Consider the following 25,201-nt stretch of genomic DNA (forward strand, 5'->3'; position numbering starts at 1 on the left):
TCTTCATCCCAAATGGTACCCTATTCCCTATATAGTGCACTCTGGGTCTGGCAAAAGTAGTACACTATGTAGGTAATAGTGCACCAATTACTGTCAATTTACTGCAAACAAATGTGAAGTTAGCCCTCTATATAAGAGCACAGTACTGTAAAGAGCAATGCATTATGGGGGCTCAATAGCATTCCACTGCCCTGTCAAAATGTTACAATCATTTTGTACACTAAATTACTGCATTACCTGTTTTGCTGTATATTTACAGCAGCATTCTTTGAATGATGGTGCATTGTGGGAAAATGTTGTGGGTGGGGAAGAATCTCCGGCTCATTAACATATTTTGAGGCGTGCCTTGTAAGAAGCTATATATGTTGCACCTGTTGTGAGAATTCTGTACCATACTGTATTTTAGGATTCCAAAAACAGTGATCTATACATTTGCAGTGACTTACTGGATACTGTGTGGCCAAAATATTACTGTAAAAATTACAGGAATGTTATACAGTGATGATGCATCACAGACCCACCCTGTAGACACCGCCACACAGACACCACACTAAACTCTTAGTCAAGAAGGTGACATCTATAACGTAAAATTGTTATTTGGATGTTCCCATAGGAGAACCCTATAAAAACCATCAATTTTAGTTCTAGGTAGATAGAACTGGAAGACCCTTTTTCTGCAGGGTGTTTGACATGGAACGCAAAAGATTTCTCCTATGGGGACAGCCAAAGAACCCTTTTTTCTAAGAGTGTATGGACATGAAAGTAAATGAGAAAGGTAATGTCTCAAATGGCTCCCTATACAGTGCACTTATTTTGACCAGGGCCCATACTGTAGGTCTCTAGTCAAAAGTGATGCATTATATAGGGAATAGGTTGCCATTTGGGATGCATTCTAAATGTCACATAGGCAGGCGCTCCATCTTTTGTTAGTGGGGTTCAGGCATGTTGATAAGAACAGGACCACAGGCTCCCACAATGCACCCTGTGTAGTCCAAGGATGCCATAGGGATGCTTCAGAGTCTGTAAAGACAATCTGAACTGGCTCTTACAGCCTGTGTCTGGCTGTAAGAGCCAGACACAGGCTGTGCCCCCAAATAGCACACTATTACCTACAAGTCTGTTACTTTTGACATGGGCCCATAGGGGTCTCATCAAAAGTAGTACACTATACAGGAAATAGGGTGCTATTTGGTACATAGCCACACTGACCTTTCATTACTCAGACAGGGCCTTTTGTTAGAATATTTTCTCTCACACTGATGAAAAGCCCTTGAAACTAACAAGGGTCAGCTCTTCATTAGAAAACACCGCATCACAATGAGCCAGCACCATGGTGATGAGATGATGAGCCTGGTCATGCATAAGGTTGTCAGTTTGTACAGTACTGTAAAGAGCATTGCACTATGGGGGCTCAATGACATTCCGCTTGGTTCCAGGTAGATACATTCGGCTTGGTTCCAGGTAAATAAAGTTGAATGATCCTCTCACATTAGAAAGACATCCATACTGTACTGTATGTAATGTATGTGGAAAGATGGAACAAGGCTATATACACAAGTATGGACCATGCTGTGTGTGGATGGAAGGAACAAGGCTATATTGAAGAAATAAGGCCAAGGAGAGGCACGAAGTCGATGCCTCTCCTTGTTCGGGCGGTGCTTGGCGGTCGACGTCGCCATTCTTCTAGCCATCGCGATCCATTTTTTGTTTTCCTACACACCTGGTTCTCATTTCCCTCATTATGTGTTCTGTATTTAACCCTCTGTTTCCCTCATGTCTCTGTGTGGTATTGTTTATTCTGTTTCATGTCATCCACACGATAGTCTGTTGCGCTGGGTTATGTTAACCCGTATTGTTTATTCTGTTTCACGCTACCAGAACCTGTGGGCTCTCCTTCACTGCAGCAAACGTAAAACATTTAAATGTGTTAACCCTCGCAAGGCTGCCGGCCCAGACGGCATCCCTACCGTGTCTTCAGAGCATGCGCAGACCAGCTGGCTGGTGTGTTTACGGACATATTCAATCAATAGCTATCCCAGTCTGCTGTTCACACATGCTTCAAGAGGGCCACCATTGTTCCTGTTCCCAAGAAAGCTAAGGTAACTGAGCTAAATGACTATCGCCCCCGTAGCACTCACTTCCGTCATCATGAAGTGCTTTGAGAGACTAGTCAAGGATCATATCACCTCCACCCTACCTGACATCCTAGACCCATTCCAATTTGCTTACCACCCCAATAAGTCCACAGACGCCGCATTCGCAATCATACTGCACACTGCCCTAACCCATCTGGACAAGAGGAATAAGAATGCTGTTCATCGACTACAGCTCAGCATTTAACACCGGACGTCCCCAGGTGGTGAGGGTAGGAAACAACATCTCCACCCCGCTGATCCTCAACAGTGGGGCCCCACAAGGGTGTGTTCTCAGCTCTCTCCTGTACTCTCTGTTCACCCATGACGGGACGGCCTACAGGAAGGAAGTGAGGGCCCTCGGAGTGTGGTGGCAGGAAAATAACCTCACACTCAACGTCAACATAACAAAGTAGATGATTGTGGACTTCAGGAAACAGCAGAGGGAGCACCCCCCTATCCACGTTGACGGGACAGTAGTGAAGAAGGTGGAAAGTTTTAAGTTCCTTGGCGTAGACATCACAGACAAACTGAAATGGTCCACCCACACAGACTGTGTGGTGAAGAAGGCGCAACAGCGCCTCTTCAACCTCAGGAGGCTGAAGAAATTTGGCTTGTCACCAAAAACACTCAAACTTTTACAGATGCACAATCGAGAGCATCCTGTCAAGCTGTATCACCACCTGGTACGGCAACTGCTCCACCCACAACCATAAGGCTCTCCAAAGGGTAGTGCGGTCTGCACAACGCATCACCGGGGGCAAACTACCTACCCTCCAGGACACCTACACCACCCGATGTCACAGGAAGGCCAAAAAGATTATCAAGGACAATAACCACCCGAGCCACTGCTTCTTCACCCAGCTACCATCCAGAAGGCGAGGTCAGAAAGCTGGGACCGAGAGACTGAAAAACAACTTCTGTCTCAAGGCCATCAGACTCTTAAACAGCCATCACTAACATTGAGTGGCTGCTGCCAACTTACTGACTCAAATCTCTTGCCACTTTAATAATTAAAAATTGGATGTAATAAATGTATCACTAGTCACTTTAAACAATGCCACTTTATATAATGTTTACATACCCCACATTACTCATCTCATATGTGTATATACTGTACTCTATACCATCTACTACATATTGCCTATGCCGTTCGGCTGTCGCTCATCCATATATTTATATGTACATATTCTTATTCATTCCTTTGGTGTTGTGAAATTGTTAGATTAGTTGTTAGATATTACTGAATGGTCAGAGCTAGAAGCACAAGCATTTCGCTAGACTCGCATTAACATGTGATAACCATGTGTAGGTGACCAATACAATTTGATTTGATTTGATAAAACCTGCAGGTTCTGCTGATTGATTGAGCACTATGCCAAAATCTTTGTAACTGACAAATGATCAGATACATAAATCAATTCAATTTATTCCAGAAAAAATGATTTACTTCTGCACTAGACAGAATTTGAAACACTATGTTTTCAACCTTTTCTGGTTGTGCAAAGAGTTGCACAACACTTGATTAAGTGATGTTAAAACACACCATTTACTGGTTCAAAACATCTCAGGATGATGTGTTTCAATACTCCATGAAAGTTAAGGTTTCGTCTCCTTCAGGTTGGTGGCAGCTCAGTTGCCATTATTTTTGGTATTACAAAGCATTTAATTTTAACACTGTGGGGGCCTAAAGTGTCTGTCTTCTTCATGCTTTTTCAGGAACAAAACAATATCCATTTGTAGCATTTGTGTTTGTGAAATTTCTGACCACAATTGGCAATATCTAAAGAACACTTTCCAATGTTAACAACCTAATCATAATCTTAGTGTGTGCTGCCTCAAAGCATTGTGGGATATCAATGAAGGTGACTTTGAAACCCCATGAACACATTATCTGGTATTTTTCTCTGTCACACTACACTGAATTAATTGCTGTGATAATAGGCAGTCAGAATTGCCTAGATTGGTATTGTGGACAAATCCTTAGATGATTACAGAATTTTTTGCTGAATGTCTTTTTGAATATTCCTGCATCCCAAATGGCACCCTATTCCATACATAGTGTAATACTTTTGACCAAAGCCCTATACTGTAGGCCATCGTCAACTAATACACTATGTAGGGAATAGGGGGCCATTTGGGACATATACTGTCTTTTTCTTCTTACTACATGAGGGGATATATTTATTTGGTTCTGCAGGGAGAAGATGTGACTTAACTCAAAGAGGGTGGATTTAATGTGGCTTATACTCTTTAAGGATGAAATTCAAACAAAACGTCTAACGAAGTGATGAGCTAATGTGTATTAATTTATGAATATCTACAGTATTAGAAAGAATAGGCCTACATTATGTGAAAAAAGTATCCAAGCATGAAGGATGAACAGGTCACAGAATCAACAACAATTTAGAACATATTTTCAGTATCATAATGGCACAGTACTTAGTAAAGAAATGGTTCCTTTTTTCCATATATGATTGAATATATTAGCATTTAAGGTCACACTTTTATTTTGGATAGTCCGGATAGTCCCATCTGTATATGCTCTACAGATAGTATGACTATTAACAAATCTGTTTATAAGCAACTCCTTGCTTACACTGTAAAACTATGAAACATGTGACATCTTTATAACATAAACGTCAGCGTTTAAAACTTAAACACAAGGCATTTATATTTCTCAATAAGTGTTCTCATCTTAAATAGTCAATGTTAGAGAGAATACAGTAGACGGCACATGACATGATGAAACAGCTGGAAAATATTTTCCAATATCGTGAATAATTACGCCGCTGGGCGCTTCTATCCTTAAGACAGACCCAGGGCCTAAAGGCTCTGGGTCTGTCCAGGGAAAGAAAACATACGGAACCTGGCTGGAGCTGGATATCTTGCGGGGAAGAGAACTGTCTTAACCAGGCAGACCCTGAAAATTGTGATTTAGAAACGGATGGTTGTGTTGGCTGACCATAAAGCCTCCCATCTTTCTGTAAGAAAGGAATAGTAAAATTATTTAACTAATTATAACATGTTTTAAAGGTCTGTACTGAAGATTTACCATTTTAAAACCCTTTATTTAATTCTAACTCACCTTTAACGAAAGGCCTCTGTTTTTCTCTCTGTGTGTGTGTCTCAGAGAAAGGCTTCAGGAAAGACGTGTGCGGCCGTGTGTGTTTCAAAACAATGGGGTTTTCGGGGGGTGTGTGTCTATGTGTGTGTGTGTGTGTGTGTGTGTGTGTGTGTGTGTGTGTGTGTGTGTGTGTGTGTGTGTGTGTGTGTCTCTGTAGGTGTTTTTAGAAATTTTAGTCAACAATAGCAGGGCATTTGCACATAGGGTTTTCCAAAAATGTTTTTCCCGAGCATCTCATTTACCTTAAAAGAGTTTGAAATATCAGGCTCTCTCTCTCTGTCTTGATATCTGTCTGTCTCAGAGAAAGGCTTTCTGGGAAAGATGTGTGTGTGGGGGGGGGTATGTGTGTCTCTGCAATTCTGTATGAAACAATTCAAAATTAGGGGGTCCTTTGCACACAGGGTGTCTCCAAAAACAGCATGGGGTTATTTCCCGAGGATGTTAGAGACCAACAGTCAAACCCCACAACAACCATAGAATAGGCCTAGACGTCCCCTAAGGTTTAAAAACAATGTTTTTTTCTAAACAATATCAATGCTACCGGTCATTTGCACACAGGTTGTCTCCAAATAAAATAATTTAAAAAAATAAACAGGGGGTATCCCCCGGTCTGTAAGTTCATTCCATACTATGACTCCAGTAGGACACAGCTGCTCATCTGAAAAGTCTGTACACATGAAGAGAAGCCTTTCTGCAAGCCTATACACATGGAGAATTTTGAAGGTGAGGATGTGAAAATAATATATTAGATTAGATTTTGTGTGCGTTAGGTACTTTGTGGGAAATGTTTGATATTATCTGTTAGAAATTACTGCACTGTTTGGAACTCTCTCTCTAACAAGGTTTCCTAAAATATTAAACCGTTCTTCTTTATGGTTTTTACAGATATTCTAAAAGTGGAGGACATCGAATTTTCAGGTATGTCAATTGTATGTAGTTATAATGTATATATTTGGTATAAATATATTTTAATATTTAAAAACGTCTATAGGATACCCGACATTTACACAGCAACTACCGGGAATAATTGATTTGGATCATCCAACATAAACTGATATAACCATCTCTGATGAGCATTCAGAGGAGCAAACAGTTCTTCTTTACGCAGCCCTACGGCCAAAAGCCATTTTCAACATAAGGCCAAAAATAAAATGCATAATAATCTTTTATACATTAAACAAAAAGTGTGTACACTATTTTAAAAAGCTAATCTTATGTTTACAGCAGACAGAACGCCAACAAGAAGGAAATACGGACTCTACCTATGAACGACTTTGGGGGCGCTGAAACCGGCGATATTCTACCGTTCTGTATGACCGGAGCTGGTGTTTCTTTATGTAGTCCTACGCCATCAAGCTATTTTCGACGGAAGTCCAAAAAATAAAATCCGTAATAATCTTTTATACATTAAGCATTAAACAAAAAGTGTGTACACTATTTAAAAAAAGCTATTCTTGTTTTTACAGCGGACAGAACCTCAACAAGGATACATGATGCATTATGGACTCTACCTATGAACGACTTCGAGGGTAATGAAACAGACAATATTCTACCGTTCTGTACGGCCGGCTTTACCATAACTCCAAAGAACACAAGAAGTGCAGCTTTAACACAGCTACACATCCCCTAGAACCTCCACCCAAGCGCTATATAATCTAGCACCTAAGGCGCATCACAATACTTTGGCAGAAGTGCACCGCGCAGAAGGGCCAGGGTGATTCTGAAAACAATTGGATTCAAGAGCAAGCTCTCTATGGATACGGTATGACCTTTTTTTTTATTCGTTATATATTTTTTTATTATTTTAACATATTCTATGTCAAATGTTTTTTTTTTTGACTCCAACGATAGCTATACAAACCATGCAGAATATACAAAGCCAGAGGACATTGCGATAGGACCTGCGTTATCCAGGATTCCTCAGAACAGCAGACATGGTTTTGTTCAAAAACCCTAGAGACAAACTACAAATAAACACTCTAGCTCAGCACATGTACCCTGGAAGGAAATCCTACCTTATGGAAAGCTATGAGGACGCTACCAAAGCGCCATTTTAATGACTTAGGACTCAAATTGCAGTTCGTATGCCTTCCACTTGATCAGTCTTTAGAAATTGTTTCAGGCTTGTATTCTGAAAAATGAGGGAGTAAGAGCAGTCTGAATGAGTGGACCCTGCCGTGTCACAGAGCTTATTCATGCGCGCGACCGAGAGAGTGCCTTTCTTGTTTACCTTTTATATTGACGACGTTATAGTCCGGTTGAAATATTAGAGATCATTTAGGCTAAAAACAACCTGAGGATTGAATATAAACATCGTTTGACATGTTGCTATGAACTTTACGGATACAATTTAGATTTTTTTATCTGCCTGTTGTGACTGTGTTGGAGCCTGTAGATTACTGAAGAAAACGCTCAAACAAAACGTAGGTTTTCGGATATAAAGAGAGACTTTATCGAACAAAAGGAACATTTATTGAAAAAAGGAATGTCTTCTGAGTGCAAATATATGAAGATCATCAAAGGTAAGGAATTCATTTTATCTCTATTTCTGACTTGTGTAACTCTTCTACTTGGCTGGTTACGGTTTGTAATGATTTGTCTGCTGGGGTATGTTCTCAAATAATTGTAAGGTATGCTTTCGCCGTCAAGCATTTTTTTTATCTGATACCGTGGTTGGAGTCACAAGAATTTCATCTTTAAACCTATGTTTAATAGTTGTATCTTTTCTGAATTTTTATAATGAGTATTTCTGTATTTGAATTTGGTTCTCTGCAATATCACTGGATGTTGGCCAGGTGGGACACTAGCATCCCACATACCCTAGAGCGGTTAAAACCTGTTGGTGCTAGGGGGCAGTATTTAAATTTTTGGAAAAAAAAACGTTCCCTTTTTAAATGGGATATTTCATCAGGAAAAGATGCTAGAATATGCATATAATTGACAGCTTTCGATAGAAAACACTAACTTTTCCAAAACTGTAAAGATATTGTCTGTGAGTATAACAGAACTGATGTTGCAAGCGAAAGCCTGAGAAAAATTGAATCCGGAAGTGCCCCAGGTTTTGAAAGCGCTGCGTTCCCATGACTCCCTATTTGGCTGTGAATGTACCATCAACGAGCTTACGCTTTCTACGTATACCCCAAGGGGTCTACATCATTGTGACGTAGTTTTACGCATTTCTGTTGAAGAATAGCCGTATGCGGGCACATTGCGTAAGTGGTCACATGGTGGCTCCGAGAGAGATTCTCGCGTAAAGTACAGAGGTAGCCATTACTCCAATCGGTCCTAGAGAAAAACGAATTGTCCCGACGGATATATTATCGAATATATATTAGAAAAACACCTTGAGGATGGATTCTAAACAACGTTTGCCATGTTTCTGTCGATATTATGGAGCTAATTTGGAATATTTTTTCGGCGTTGTGGTGACCGCAATTTCCGGGTGATTTCTCAGCCAAACGTGAAGAACAAACGGAGCTGTTTCGCCTACAAAAATAATATTTTGGGAAAAAATGAACTTTGGCTATCTACCTGGGAGTCTAGTGAGTGAAAACATCCGAAGTTCATCAAAAGTAAATTTAATTTGATTGCTTTTCTGATATCCGTGACAAGGTTGCCTGCTGCTAGCAAGGCAAAATGCTATGCTAGGCTATGATAAACTTACACAAATGCTTGTCTAGCGTTGGCTGTAAAGCATATTTTTTAAATCTGAGATGACAGGGTGATTAACAAAAGGCTAAGCTGTGTCTCAATATATTTAATTTGTGATTTTCATGAATAGGAATATTTTCTAGGGATATTTATGTCCGTTGCGTTATGCTAATTATAGTCAGGCGATGATTATTCTACCGCATGCGGGTTTGGGAATATCAAGAGGTTAAGAGATAGGAGGAGCTACTTAAGAACCTGATGGAGGGGTTCCGATCTCTTGCGGAACGCCATGACTTGGGGATCATGGCGTTGACGGAGCAATTCCTCGAAGTAGCTCACAAGCAGCACGCCACATCCGAAACCTCCCACAACTTCCCTACTAATGGTGGATTTGTTCAGCCTACCCCGGCTCCCCGAGAACCCCGCTTACCTCCTCTGGAATGATATGCTGGCGATCCTGGATTCTGCCAGCTGTTTCTTTCCCAGTGCTCCCCCATTTTTAAGCTACAGCCATCTTCGTTCCTTTCGGATCGATCAAAGACAACGTATCTATTTCCGTTAATGTCCGGAATTGAGCTCTCCTGGGCGACGGCTGTTTGGGAGCAACAATCTGCCGTTTGCCATACCCTGGAAGATTTCATGGCGGAGGTAAGGAAGTTATTCGATTCTCTGGTGTCTGGGAGAGATGCGTCCCGAAAACTACTGAAGGGACATCAGAAATTCCGTAGTGTGGCAGACTACGCATTAGAGTTTCGCACATTGGCCACCGAGAGTGCCTAGATTCCGGAGGCTTTATTCGATACTTTCCTTCACGGGCTGTAGGATGAAATAAAAGACGATCTCGCAGCGCGGGAGTTACCATTTGACCTCGATTCCCTCATCTCCCTCACGATTAGGATTGATGGGCATCTACGAGATGCCGGAGTGAGAGAAGGTTGGGTCTCGGGAACATTCGTTCATCTGCTGCTGCCTGCTCACCTCCGAAGGAATCCGGAAGTCCCCGAAGTTCGCACTTCCGAGGAGAGCCGAAGCCACCCGAGTTCCCTCGAGAATCATCGGCAACTGGGCAGAGCTGGACTATCCTCTAGGGAACGTTCCCACAGGCTGAGCGTCAACTCTTGTCTGTTCTGTGGGGCTGCGGGACAATATGTATAGTTACCCGCAAGATTAAGAGCCCTATTTATTTTGTAGGTACAAGTACTCTGGTAGGCCAGACTGGGAATCCTTTATTTCCCATCACCCACACTCCCTTTTAGTGATACTGCTGTGTGGAGACCAGTCTAAGTCTCTCCCGGTGCTCATTGCCTCTGGAGCGGATGAGAGTTTTATGGACAGTTTTATGGACACTACCCTAGTTTCTGAGGTATCAACTCCTCTCTGTTCCCATGGACGCTAGAGCACTGGACGGCCGCTCCATTGGAAGAGTTACCCACATCACTGTGCCGGTTTGAGGAAATCGTAGTGAGGCAATACAGCTACTCCTCATTGATCCCCCCCCCCTCCCCCTGACGTTTTCAAAACTGCAAAGGTATTGTCTGTGAGTGCCACAGAACTGATGTTACAGGCGAAACACAGATAAAAATCCAACCAGGAAGTGCCGCATTTTTTGAAACCGCCTCATGCCAATGACTCCTTATATGGCTGTGAATGAGCTACGAATGAGCTTACGTTTTCCACGTATTCCCCAAGGTGTCTACAGCATTGTGACGTCTTTTTAGGCATTTCCATTGAAGAATGGCCGTAATGGACCATATATAGCATGTGTTCACATGGTGTCTCCCGCAGAAAATCTCGCGTAAAATACTGAGGTAGCCATTTTTCCAATCGCTTCTTATGAGAAACCAATTGCCTCGACGGATATATTATCGAATATATATGTTAAAAACACCTTGAGGATGGATCCTAAACAACGTTGGCTGTGTTTCTGTCGATATTATGGATCAAATTTAGAAAAAAAATTGGCGCTATAGTTGTAGCATTTTCCGGTCGATTTCTCAGCCAAGCATTATGAAGAAACGGGAGCTATTTCGCCTACAAAAATTATATTTTTGGAAAAAAGGAACATTTGCTATCTAACTGGGAGTCTCCTGAGTGAAAGCATCGGAAGTTCTTCAAAGGTAAATGATTTAATTTGGTTGCTTTTCTTATTTTCGTGAAAATGTTGCCTGCTGCCAGCAGAGCTAGCATAGCATTATGCCATGATAAACTTACACAAATGCTTGTCTAGCGTATGCTAATGCATTTGAGGCTATGATTACGCTCCCGGATACGGGATTGCTCGTCGCAAGAGGTTAACCTTCTTCCAGGCACCACACCGCCTTGTGGTTGGCTATATTCCCTATCCGGCCAGGAGACCACGGCCATGGAGGAGTTTATTGAGGACTCTTTGGCTGCTGGAGGCATCTGTCCCTCTGCACCCCCTGCTGACACAGGGGTTTTCTTTGTGGAAAAGAGTACAAGACCCTGTGTATTGACTACCGGGGCCTAAATGACATAATGATCAAGAATCGTTACCCCCTACCACTCCTCTCATCGGCTTTTGAACCTCCCCGGTGGGCTACCATCTTCTCCGAGCTGGACCTTCGGAATGCCTACCACCTGGTTCGGATACGCGAAGGGGATGAGTGGAAGACAGCCTTCAAAGTGCCAGCGGACATTATGAGTACCTGGTCATGCCTTTTGGACTCACCAAGACTCACTGACTTCCAGGCCCTGTTAAACAATGTGCTCCAGGACATGTTAAATCGTTTCGTGTTCGTCTACCTCGACGACATCCTGTTTATTTCCCTTTCTGCCCAATAACACATCCTCCATGTTCAACAAGTCCTTCAGTGCCTCCTGGAGAACCAGATATTTGTGAAAGCGGAGAAGTGCGAGTTCCACCGTTCTGCCCTCTCCTTTCTGGGACATGTCATCGCTGCAGGAAATTTCCAGATGGACCCATAAAAGGTGAAAGCAGTAGTGGATTTGCCCCAACCTATGTCCAGGGTGCAGCTACAACGTTTCCTGATGTTTGCCAATTTCTACCTCTGTTTCATTCGAGGCTACAGCACCCTGGCGGCCCCCCTCTCTGCACTCACCTCTCCCAAGGTACCGTTCACATGGTCCCCAGCTGTTGACCGAGCCTTTGTGGACCTGAATCATCGGTTCACTACAGCCCCATACTCGTCTATCCGAGCTCAGTTTGTGGTTGAGGTTGATTCATCTGACGTTGGAGTGGGGGCTATCTTGTCCCATCAATCCAGAACACTCTTCCCTGTTCGGCCACGGGACTCTCCCATTTTGAGTGCTCCATGGGGTATCAGCCTCCGCTCTTCCCAGAAGAAGAGCAGCAAGTCAACATACCCTCTGCCCAGATGTCACATCCTGATCTGTTTCACTTGTAATTGTCTCCACCCCCCTCCAGGTGTTGCCCATCTTCCCCACTTATCCCCTCAGTATTTATAACTCTGTTTTCTGTCTGTCTGTGCCAGTTCATCTTATTTGCGAAGTCAATCAGCATTTATCTCTCAGCCTCTGTTTTTCCCGGTCTCTATTTTTCTCGTCCTCCTGGTTTTGACCCTTGCCTGTCCTGACTCTGAGCCCACCTGCCTGACTACTCTGCCTACTCCTGACCTTGAGCCTGATTGCCTGTACCATTTTGGACTCTGCCCTGGCTATGAACGCTTAGCTGTCCCTGACCTACCTTCTACCTATCCCTTGGATTATAATAAATGCCAGAGCTCACCCATCTGCATCTGGGTCTCGGCTTGTGTTGTGATACATAGATACGCTTTGAATTACATTTGACACAATTGGTTGGAATGCCTCAATGATTCAGGAAAAACGTAGTTTCCCGATCACTAATTATTACATTAGCAACATTGTTAAATAGGACTTTGGAAATCACTTTATAATTGTATAATAATGGAGTTATTATATACATTGTTTGGATTATACTGTGCCTTTTAGAAGGTATTCACAACACTTGACTTTTTAAATATTTTGTGGTGGTACAGCCTGAATTTAAAATGGATTAAATAAAGATTTTGTCACTGGCCTACACACAATACCCCATAATGTCGAAGTGGAATTATGTTTTTAGAACTTTTTACAAATTCATTAACATCTACAATATCTTGAGTCAATAAGTATTCAACCCCTGTGTTGTGGCAAACCTAAATACGTTAATGATAAACAATATGCTTAACAAGTCACATAATAACTTGCATGGACTCACTGTGTGCAATAATGGTGTTTAAAATGATTTTTTAATAACTCTGTACCCAACACATACTATTATTATTATTTTTGACGGCCTAGGAACAGTGGGTTAACTGCCTGTTCAGGGGCAGAACGACAGATTTGTACCTTGTCAGCTCAGGGGTTTGAACTTGCAACCTTCCGGTTACTAGTCCAACGCTCTAACCACTAGGCTACCCTGCTGCCCCATCAGGTCCCCTCAGTTGAAGTGGATTTCAAACACAGATTCAACCACAAAGACCTAGTAGGTTTTCCAATGTTTTGCAAAAAAGGACAAAAAAAAAGAAGATATTGAATATCATATAGTGTATCAATACACTCAGTTACTACAAAGATACAGGCATCCTTCCTAACTCAGTTGCTGGACAGGAAGGAGAATGCTCAGGGATTTCATCATGAGGCCAATGATGACTTTAAAACAGTTACAGAGTTTAACTGCTGTGATGGAAGAACTGAGAATGGATCAACAACATTGCAGTTACTCCACAATACTAACCTAATTGACAGAGTGAAAAGAAGGAAGACTGAACAGAATACAACATATTCCAAAACCTGATTGCAAAAAGGCAAATAATACTGCAAAAAATGTGTCTTGTTTGGTGCAAATCCAATACCTCACATTACTGAGTATCGGCAGGTAGTCTAGAGCTTAGAGCGTTGGGCCAGTAACCGTAAAGGTTCCTAGATCGAATCCAAGAGCGGACAAGGTGAAAAATCTGTCCTTCTGCCCCTGAACAAAGCAGTTAACCTACTGTTCCTAGGCCGTCACTGTAACTAAGAATTTGTTCTTAACTGACTTGCCTAGATAAATAAAGGTTAAATAAAACAAATGTATTTAAAAATATATATATTGCTTGCAATCGTTAAGAACTGGAGAGTTTTTCAGGATAAAAAAAGAAACGGAATGGAGCTAAGCATAAGGAAAATCCTAGAGGAAAACCTGGTTCAGCCTGCTTTCCATTAGACACTGGGAGATAAATTCACCTTTCAGCAGGACAATAACCTAAAACACAATGACAAACCTACACTGGAGTTACATATCAAGAAGACAGTGAATGTTCCTGAGTGGCTGAGTTATAGTTTTGATTTAAATCTACTTGAAAATGGCAATTCCTGAAAATGGTTGTCTAGCAATGGGCAACAACCATTTTAACAGAGCCTGAAGAAATTTGAAAACAATAATGGGCAAATGTTGCACAATCCGCTTGTGGAAAGCTCTTAAAGACATACCCAGAAAGACTCGCAGCTCTAATTGCTGCCAAAGGTGTTTCTACAAAGTATATTTTTCACCTTTATTTAACCAGGTAAGCCAGAACAAATTCTCATTTACAACTGCGACCTGGCCAAGATAAAGCAAGCAGTGTGACACAAACAACAACACAGAGTTACACATGGAATAAACAAATGTACAGTCATAAACACAATAGAAAAGTCTCTATACAGTGTGTGCAAATGAAGTAAGATTAGGGAGGTAAGGCAAGAAATAGGCCGTAGTGGCGAAATAATTACAATTCCTCAAATAGACACTGGAGGGATAGATGTGCAGAAGATGAATGTGCAAGTAGAGATACTGGGGTGCAAAGGAGCAAAAAAAAATATATATACATACATATATATAAAATAAATAACAATATGGGGATTAAGTATTTGGACGGGCTATTTACAGATGGGCTATGTACAGGTACAAAGGTGTATTGAATCAGGGGTGCGAATACTTACAGTATGTAATGAGATATTTAATCTTCAATAGATTCACAAACATTTCTAATTACATGTTTTCACTTTGTCATTATGGGGTATCATGTGTAGATGGGTGATGTTTTTTTTCTTTCATTTAATCCATTTTGAATTCAGTCATGTTGCATTCCCCAGCAAGAAAACCAAAAATGTCACTAACAGAAGGTGGAACTAAGAAAGAGTCACTGACAACAACCAAAACGAAATAGGGTGGGTTTTAGGTGGGGTCTGAAAGACACTCATGGGGGTGTCCTTTGAAAGTTGACTAGGAACAACAACTGGGACCTTAGACACCCACCATTAGCGGCCACTACATTTGGCCAAGAAGATGAAAACCCCCTGTTACTTTCCCCAGTTACTGTGTTGTTTTGGCTTTGTATGTGTGTATTTCAGGAAATGGCTTCCTTGATTCTAAGCAGCTGATTGGTCGGCCCCATCGATTATTGGAGCTCTGAACCCTCCCTCTCGTCAAGGGAAACAGCTGTTTTCAATTACCAACTTTTTCTCCAGCTGGATAAGAGCCAGTGTTCTTTTGTAAGGAGAAGAGAGAGCTTCTTTGATGCCCTGTGTTGGTTGTTGCCCAGTGACAGTTTTGTTCAAAGTGTTTTGTAGCTGCTGCTACTTTTTTTCCCCACCTTTATTTAACCCGGTAAACTAGTTGAGAATAAGTTCTGATTTACAACTGCGACCTGGCCAAGATAAAGCGAAGCAGTGCGACAGAAACAGCAACACAGAGTTACACATGGAATAAACAAGTCTACAGTCAATAACACAATAGAAAAAAGTATGCCTATATACAGTGTGTGCAAATGGCCTGAGGAGGTAAGGCAATAAATAGGCCATAGTAGCAAAGTAATTACAATTTAGCAGATGAACACTGGAGTGATTGATGAGCAGATGATGGTGTGTAAGTAGTGATACTGGTGTGCAAAAGAGCAAGCAAAGTAAATAAAAACAATATGGGGATGAGGTAGGTAGATTGGTTGGGCTATTTACAGATATACTATGTACAGCTGCAGCGATCGGTTAGCTGCTCAGATGAAGTTAGTGAGGGAAATGTAAGTCTCCAGCTTCAGCGATTTAGAATTTTTTAAATGTATTTTTTGCAATTCATTCCAGTCACTGGCACCAGAGAACTGGAAGGAAAGGAGACCAAATAAGTGTTGGTTTCGGGGATGACCCGTGAGATATACCTGCTGGAGTGTGTGCTAAGGGTGGCTGTTGTTATCGTGACCAGTGAGCTGAGATAAGGCGGAGCTTTACCTAGCATATACTTATAGATGACCTGGAGCCAGTGGGTCTGCCGATGAATATGTAGCGAGGGCCAGCCGACTAGAGCATACAGGTCGCAGTGATGGGTGGTATAAGGCGCTTTGGTAACAAAACAGATGGCACTGTGATAGACTACATCCAATTTGCTGAGTAGAGTATTGGAAGCTATTTTGTAGATGACATCTCCAAAGTCAAGGATCGGTAGGATAGTCAGTTTTACCTAGGATAAGTTTGACGGTGTGAGTGAGGCTTTGTTGCGAAATAGAAAGCTGATTCTAAATTTGATTTTGGATTGGAGATGTTTGATATGAGTCTGGAAGGAGAGTTTACAGTCTAGCCAGATAACTAGGTATTAGTAGTTGTCCACGTATTCTAGTCATGTGGGCAGCGAACGGTTGAAAAGCATGCATTTGGTTTTGCTAGAGTTTAAGAGCAGTTGGAGGCCACGGAAAGAGAGTCGTATTGCATTGAAGCTTGTTTGGAGGTTAGTTAACACAGTGTCCAAAGAAGGGCCAGAAGTATACAGAATTCGTCTACGGAGAGGTGGATCAGGGAATCACCCACAGCAAGAGCGACATCGTTGATGTATACAGAGAAATACACATACTTCTGAGGTATGTGTATGCCAATAGGACTCAGTGTTTTTGATTATTGAAATGGTTCACTTTAAGTTAATTACTCTGTTTTATTTGTTCCCAGGGGGGAAGGTACTTTGGGGGTGCTTAGGCAAGAGGCCTGTGGGCATACATAATCCATAATATTTACTGGCACACTAGGTAAGACAGACCTGGGCGGACCACCCCCTGTATTTTGGTTAGCACGCCAGAAAGTGCTAAAAGGTTAGGTAAGTAGTGGGTAGGCAGTGTCATGACTGTCCTGATCAGGTCACAACCCTACAGATTATCTCTCAACCCCAACAGAGGAGGAGAGATCTAGGGGTCTGGAGATGTGGGGGTTTTATGACCCCTCACGCCCCTGGTAAATCTTAGGCCACACAACATTCCTGTGTCCCCTCAATATGGAGAACTAGCCTCAGAACATTAAACATGAAATAAAGGGACTTTGGAACAATGGTTTCCGTCAGCCACAATGGTGGTCATGATGATAGATGGAATATGAAAATGTATGTCATTTTTGTTTTGTTATTAAAGGTTAATAGATGACGTTATTATGAAAACATTGTAACGTCAACAGTTTACCTAGTATATGTTTGATGTTTATACATTGTACGTTGTATGGAATATGTCCAAATCAAAGAGAATGTTTTGGTAAAGATGAAATGTGAAGTTACTTGTCTAAAATTGGATTTGAGTAAAATCTAGACCTTGCCCATAACTTGGTATGAGAATTGCCCTAAAGGCAGTTACGCCCCCTTCTGACACGAGGGAATAAAACCTGTGAGTGTAGAATTTACAGATAAGACTAAATGACCCAAGCTGCATTCGAGGTCTAAAAAGTCATCGAACCCAAAAGGCAACACAAGTTTGAAGACAAATATTTTTCTACCCAAGATACGGATGATTAGCTGTGCCTAAGCGGGTGAATTCAAGTCAAACCACCTAGCCTCCACTCCCCATTGAATCGTGGTATCTACACTGTTTCATTCCTACGCTGTGAGCTCTGAGCTACAGAGCTTGTCTGTCCTCAGAAGAGCCCTTCCAGAGCAAGGGCGAGGGAACAGACTCCTAAGCCAAAAGGACACTGACATCGTAAGGACAACCAAAGAGTTGCGCCAGAGAAGTGCGTTATTGAGCAGCCTGGACGGTCCACGCGGAGAATCCACAGAGACCTTCCCCACGTAATTACATCATTATATTCTGACCCATAAGAGTGGCAGTTTGGGGAAAGGCTAGGGTTAGAATAAGCATAGCTGACCAATTCACCCAAATGTATATTTTTCTCGTATTTTCTCTTTTTCTCTCTCTTTTAAATCCCCATTTTGGGTCACACGCACCATAGTGTGTTGGCCCGTCATACTAAGTTCTAATCAATAGCCTAGAATGTGTTTTTGTGTATGTATATATTTTATCATCATTTTAGCTTTCTAGTAAATAAATACTCAACTAAGATTGGTGTGGTACGAACTCATTGGTGAGACCCGGGTCTGTGCAGATTCCCGGATTATGCGACGTTCAGAACGAGACTGTACAGGTAACTGGTTAATTAGCGACTGTTGTAAAATCGATAATCTGATATTCTTTGAGTTAATTTGGGAAATAGAAACGCAATAAAACTCATTTGAAACTAATTTAAAACTAATAAAACTAACCATGGTGCCCCAGGTTAATGAGTTAATCATTGCTTGATTCAGTTAATCATGCAATTAGAAACCTTTAATCATTCGATGAGCAACAGTCATCACATTAATAATACAACGTCACGACAGCAGGTAGGAGAGGGGACTCTTTAACTTTTACATACTTTGCTTTGGTTCCGTCCAGCCTCTTTTCCCCACATTACCGTGTTAAAGAAATACATTTCCTGTAAATGGTAATATTCTCTGCCTCTGTCACCCTTACTTTCCCCTACAATCACATACCTTTTTCACTCCACGGGGAGTTGAGTTGTAGCAGGGTGTTGCATTCCCTCCTCCAAGATGTGTATGTAACAAAATCTGCAAAAGAACATGCTGGAAAATGATAATGGTAGTTTTGGTTGTGATGTGTATGAACCCTGTCTTAGGGTAAAACTAGGCCTTCAAAATAAAGCCTTATGAAATACGTATGCACTCTAAAAATGTTTGGGTTGAAAACAACCCAATTTGGTTAAATAGTGGACAGAACATGTGTTCTTTCTGACCCAGCCAGTTGGGTTACTTTGTTGGGTTATTGATGCTGGGTTATTGAGTTATGATCCACCGGGCCAGATCAGAAGACTGGAGGCGTGGCTTAGTAGGGGTGCTGCTTTCAAATAGTTATTTATGGCCACCTGTGAGAGAGAATTTCCTTCCTGTTTATAATGTTGAAGGTCCTCTGAGCCAGTTTCATCATATTGCTTGATGGGTTTTGCAACTGCACTTGAAGAATCTTTCAAAGTTCTTGAAATTGACTGACCTTCATGTCTTAAAGTAATGATGGACTGTGGTTTCGCTTTGCTTATTTGAGCTGTTCTTGCCATAATATGGACTTTGCCCTATTTAGTAAAATACCATCTTCTGTTTAGCACCCTTACCCTTACAACTGATTGTCTCAAACGCATTAAAAAGGAAAGAAATTCCACAAATTTAATATTTTAACAAGGCATACCTGTTTATTGAAATGCATTCCAGGTGACTACCTCATGAAGCTGGTTGAGAGAATGCCAAGAGTGTGCAAAGCAGTCATCATGGCAAAAGGTGGCTACTTTTGAAGTATCTCAAGATAAAATATATTTTGATTTGTTTAACACTTCTTTTTGGTTACTACATGATTCCATGTGTGTTATTTCATAGTGTTGATGTTTTCACAATTACTCTACAATGCAGAAAATAGTAAAAAAATAAAGAAAAACCCTTGAATGAGTAGGTGTTTTCAAACTTTTGACTGGTATTGTTCATGTTATAAAATAATACAGTAAGATGCTTTTCAAATTAAAACGTACAATCAAGATGTAAAACAAATCAAATCAAAATCAAATTTATTTATATAGCCCTTCGTACATCAGCTGATATCTCAAAGTGCTGTACAGAAACCCAGCCTAAAACCCCAAACAGCAAGCAATGCAGGTGTAGAAGCACGGTGGCTAGGAAAAACTCCCTAGAAAGGCCAATACCTAGGAAGAAACCTAGAGAGGAACCAGGCTATGTGGGGTGGCCAGTCCTCTTCTGGCTGTGCCGGGTGGAGATTATAACAGAACATGGCCAAGATGTTCAAATGTTCATAAATGACCAGCATGGTCGAATAATAATAAGGCAGAACAGTTGAAACTAGAGCAGCAGCACAGTCAGGTGGAAGTTGAAACTGGAGCAGCAGCATGGCCAGGTGGACTGGGGACAGCAAGGAGTCATCATGTCAGGTAGTCCTGGGGCATGGTCCTAGGGCTCAGGTCCTCCGAGAGAGAGAAAGAAAGAGAGAAGGAGAGAATTAGAGAACGCACACTTAGATTCACACAGGACACCGAATAGGACAGGAGAAGTACTCCAGATATAACAAATTGACCCCAGCCCCCCGACACATAAACTACTGCAGCATAAATACTGGAGGCTGAGACAGGAGGGGTCAGGAGACACTGTGGCCCCATCCGAGGACACCCCCGGACAGGGCCAAACAGGAAGGATATAACCCCACCCACTTTGTCCTAAATAATGTCCCACAAAACATTGTCCTAAATATAATGTATTGAATTATTGAGTATCATAGATACGTTTAAGCTGTTTAAATATGAAGAGCATGAAATAACGTTGAAAATGCTAAATACTCTATTCCACTCAGTGACTACTGTATTATTAATTATTACGTTATACAGTTTTTTCCCTAATTGGCTTGACACATTGTTTGAGGAAAAAGGCTCCATATTCTAAAAACTCTTTATGTAACATACCCTTTATGTAACATTTACACATGTTGTCAAGCGCTTAAATGCATAGTTCGAAACAAGATTCATGATAGAAATTAGTAGCTCGTCATGAGCTATGGTCATGTGGGCAACATTGGACAGCAGGGCTCAATTCCCATCTCAACCTTTCATTCTGTGTCTGTAAAAATAAAAATAAAATAGTGGCATCCCACTCTCCATGAAATGAGCTAGATGTTATTAATTCAGGAGTTAAATAGACACTCAGTGTTGTATAACAACCTGTTGGTTTTAATAATCAGAGGTGATTGTATGATTTATTTAGCAGGTACATTTTTTGAATTGTTTGTTTCAATATGTGTTTTTGCATGCACATTGATTGATTGATCTTATGCTGTACAAAGATAAATAACATACATGTTTCTAAACTTGGACTTATTGCACCCATTACTGAGATGGATGTTCCAGTTTAAATGGTTTAGGTAGTCTCCTTTGTCCAATTCTCCATACCTTGACAGTTATTCTAAATACAGGTTGCAGGTGATTGAAAGTTCCAATTGTTGGTTATTCGGTCTCTGGCTGTATTCCAATAGAGCCCCACAGTGGAGGTGTCATAATACCCATAAAAACTAGCAGTCAAACAGGGAAATGGTTCCAATTGTTTTTTCCACCATACATTTTTCCCCATAAGTGATTTTAGAAACACTTAATAAGGGCTGTGTTTCATGTAGGCTTACCCTGGCGTAACATTTTGATTCCGATGTAAATCTCTCTAGGACAAGGTGACTTTTATCAACATCTTCAGCTCTATTTACTTTCAGATTCAAAAATGCTAATTAGCATCAATGAAGACATCATGCACAACTACAAATCCCTGTAAGCTCCTGCACGTCATAGCTGACACCTTTACCAACAGGTATTGTGTCAATTTAAAACCTGCATATGACAGTTCACAGAATTGTCCATTTAAAGAAATGTTGCCAATTAATTCAAAACTACATTTAGATAACATTAGAGAGTTAATCCAGAAATTCTTACCTTTGCCTTGATTCAGCAGTCTCATTCAGAACCTCATGGTATTTTAAGTTTTTATGATAGCCACATTAGAAGCTAATTAGCATTTCAATTTTGGGGGGTAAATACAGGCAAATATATTGATAAAAGTCACCTTGTCGTAGAGAGATTTACATGGTTATCAAAACGTCACACCAGGGTAAGCCTACAAAAAAACCCAGCCCAGATTTTAAGTGTCTCTAAAATCCCCTATGGGAAAAATGAATGGTGGAAAATGGATTGGAAACATTTCCCTGTTTTTGACTGCTAGGTTTTAAGGGTATTATTACTTATATTGTGGTACTCTGTTACATATCACTTTGCCAAACAGCATAATAGGACTTGCCAGATGTGGCTTGCAAACCAGGAGCTTCAGACCACTGTGTTAGGATCAAACTAGGCTGTTGAGGTATAGTATTTTCTTAAAAAGGTTACATTTTAAAGATTATATATTCACATAGGCACGCAATTATGGGAAAAGTTACAAGAATGATACGAGTTGAATGCAATAACCATGTTTTTTGTCACTAGCAAACACATTCATGGGTGGTAATTCCAACATTCACTAGCAGTCACTCTGTGATATATGCAGATATTTGCTGACATTTGCATATATCCCAGTGTGCCTTTAGAGTGAACTTTGGAATTACCTCCCATGATTGTTAGTAACAGAGACTTAGTCATTGCATTCACTTGCATGTCTGGCCTTCATAAAGAGCAATATAAAATGTGTAATTATAAGTGTGTTCAAATACAAGGATGTTCATATTGATTGCCTGTTTACGTCACAGCAAAGTAGACTTATATCTATAAATGACACACTACCTCAAGCTATTTTATCAAATTATGATGACCTTCAGGTTGGTGTTAAATTCCCAGCAAATCCATCCAAATGGCAGAATTGCAACATTTGGGATAGTTCATCACCCATTCAGATTGATGGCAAGGTAGAGAGCATAAAGTTGTCAGAACAATCTTAACCATATGAACTGGCTCCACCATCTCAATAATGGGTGCAATAATTCCAACCACTAACAGATTAATGGGACCACTTTTGGCTCGTAAGTGTTACTTTCAGAACAACTTGCTAAAAAGCATACAAAAGTACCGAAGAATCTCTTTAAAGGCAATAAAATTAATGTCTGGATTTGGATTTAAAGTCATAGTGATTGATGATTTGAACCTCCATTAGTTCCTGTACATGTTTTAACCCTTATTTTACCAGGTAAATTGACCCGGTAAGAACATATTCTAATTAACTTACTACTACTAGGCTACTCTATACTGCACAACTGCGCTACCTCTACCTTCATCCTTCTGAATCTAATTCAGAGAGGAGCCTACAGTGTAACGTCAGGCAGGCTCACACAGATGGGACCGGGCCAAGGTCAGGTATTGTCTTGCTCATAGACACCAGACAGAGTATCTCAGGTCTGGGTTATCTCTCACACCTCACTGGCCCCCCAGCTAATGTGTTTGAACCCTGTTGAAGCAGGAAGAGTAGGGACTGCGGCATATCACAGGCTCTTCGAAGTCTGCCCCATCACCCTTATCAGTGTAAAGGAAGAAGAAAGAGGGGGAAGAGAGAGAGAAACTGACTATCTGTGGAGAAGTGAGGACCGAAAATACAAATCCCAGTCTCATTTCACCCTGCTCTTAGCAACCCAGACAGAATACTAAGCAATTACAGAAGGAGAAGGCATCTGCAGTAGATACCTCTCTCTCTCTCTCTCTCTGTATACTGTTGTATATTGAAAATAATACATCTCATCTATGTAATTTATGGACATCAATTGATAGTCTGGTCCTACGAACATGGTTTCATGTTCATTTGATACACAGAAGATCTCCGCTAAACATAGAATCAAGATCTGTCTCTCTGTGACCGCCGATAACTTTACAACGAAGTTGGTGTCATGACGTGGCCCTTTCTGGGTATAGATCATGGCACCCCCCCCCCCTGTCTCTCTCTCCCTCACTCTCTCCTACACCCAGGTTCTGTTATCTCAGGTCGTAAATTCCTGGAGGAGACTCTCTCCCCCTGGCCATGCAGAAAGAGGCACAGAGAGAACAAAGGATTTCACATGGCAAACTCCTAAATCCCCAAAATGGGTATTTGACACAAAAGGTTCACTTGTGAGGAGATGGGAATAGTCCGTGGACACATTAGGGATGGGCATGACGAGTGTGTTTCATTTGGTGACCCCAGAGAGGACAGGAAACACACATAACCATATTTCTGAATATGTACATTTCTCAATTATGGGGTTTGCATCGAATTATTGTATAAAATGATTGAGTAAAGATGAAACTATTTGTGAAATTATGTAAGGTGATGTTAAACCTTTATTGAAAGAGAATTGTATTCCCTTTTAAGTTTAACCAAGTCATTGGCCTGCCCACGTGAGCACAGACATGATCTGGCGTCATGGAACAGCCCTTTTCTACTGTTATGAGTAAAACCCCCTCCTGAGGAAATCCTCTTCAGGCTAGAAAAACCTCAGTTAAAGCTGTTGCAATGGTCGTTGAATTCCTAACCATACCACGTGCAGCATTGGGTACACGGCAGGAAATGGTTCAACTCTGGGACTATCGATCCCAACAGAATAAGAGCAAATCTTAGATACTAATTACTAGTCTGCAGCAAGAAATTATGTCAACCTGGGATGCGAAGACCAACAACTGCCAAAACACCTATTCTATGAGAACATTGCTGAATGGTACTCTGAAGTATACATTCTAACCACGAAAGACTGATCTTCAGGGAAGCAGAGAGAGAGAGATGATGATGAACTGACTCTAACAGAAGGACTGACAATTCCAACAGAGATCACGACGACACACTGAGCGTAAATATACAGTATATTGATTGCAATTTTTCCCGAATGAGTGAGCGTTCACGTGCAAGGGATTAGCATTTCAATTATTATAGTTATCAATTGTGTAGTGACTCCTTTTGTCTTTCCTGCCCTTATCAGTCCACACCCACTTCCCTTTGTCCACCAAGCCGTTATATCGGCTGAGCCCACTAGAAAACCTCCCCAAATGAAAGCGAGATAACTGTATTAACAGATAAATAGCCTACCTACAGTGTTGTCAACATAGGCCTTCACTCTTTAGGGGTTACTTTGAATTTGACAGTAGTTTACAGGCAGCTCGGTAATATACACAAAAATATATACAGTATCAAAGCAAGCACTGTGTAATGACACACAGTACAATACTGTAAAATTGACTATTATATGTTTTAAAAAATAGTAAATGCTACCTTAAGCCCCCTTCAATTTTTGCCTAGAATGACATACCCAAATCTAACTGCCTGTCGCTCAGGCCCTGAAGCAAGAATATACATATTCTTGGTACCATTTGAAAGGAAACACTGAAGTTTGTGGATGTAAACGTCCTACTTAAACTGTAAATACAAATTGTGTTATGTTGTTTCTATCTGTAGCATTTCATTCTTTATTATACAAGAGACAAAATTCTCAAATTCTAC

This window comes from Oncorhynchus kisutch, linkage group LG26 (assembly GCF_002021735.2).
Source record: "Oncorhynchus kisutch isolate 150728-3 linkage group LG26, Okis_V2, whole genome shotgun sequence".
NCBI lineage: Eukaryota > Metazoa > Chordata > Actinopteri > Salmoniformes > Salmonidae > Oncorhynchus > Oncorhynchus kisutch.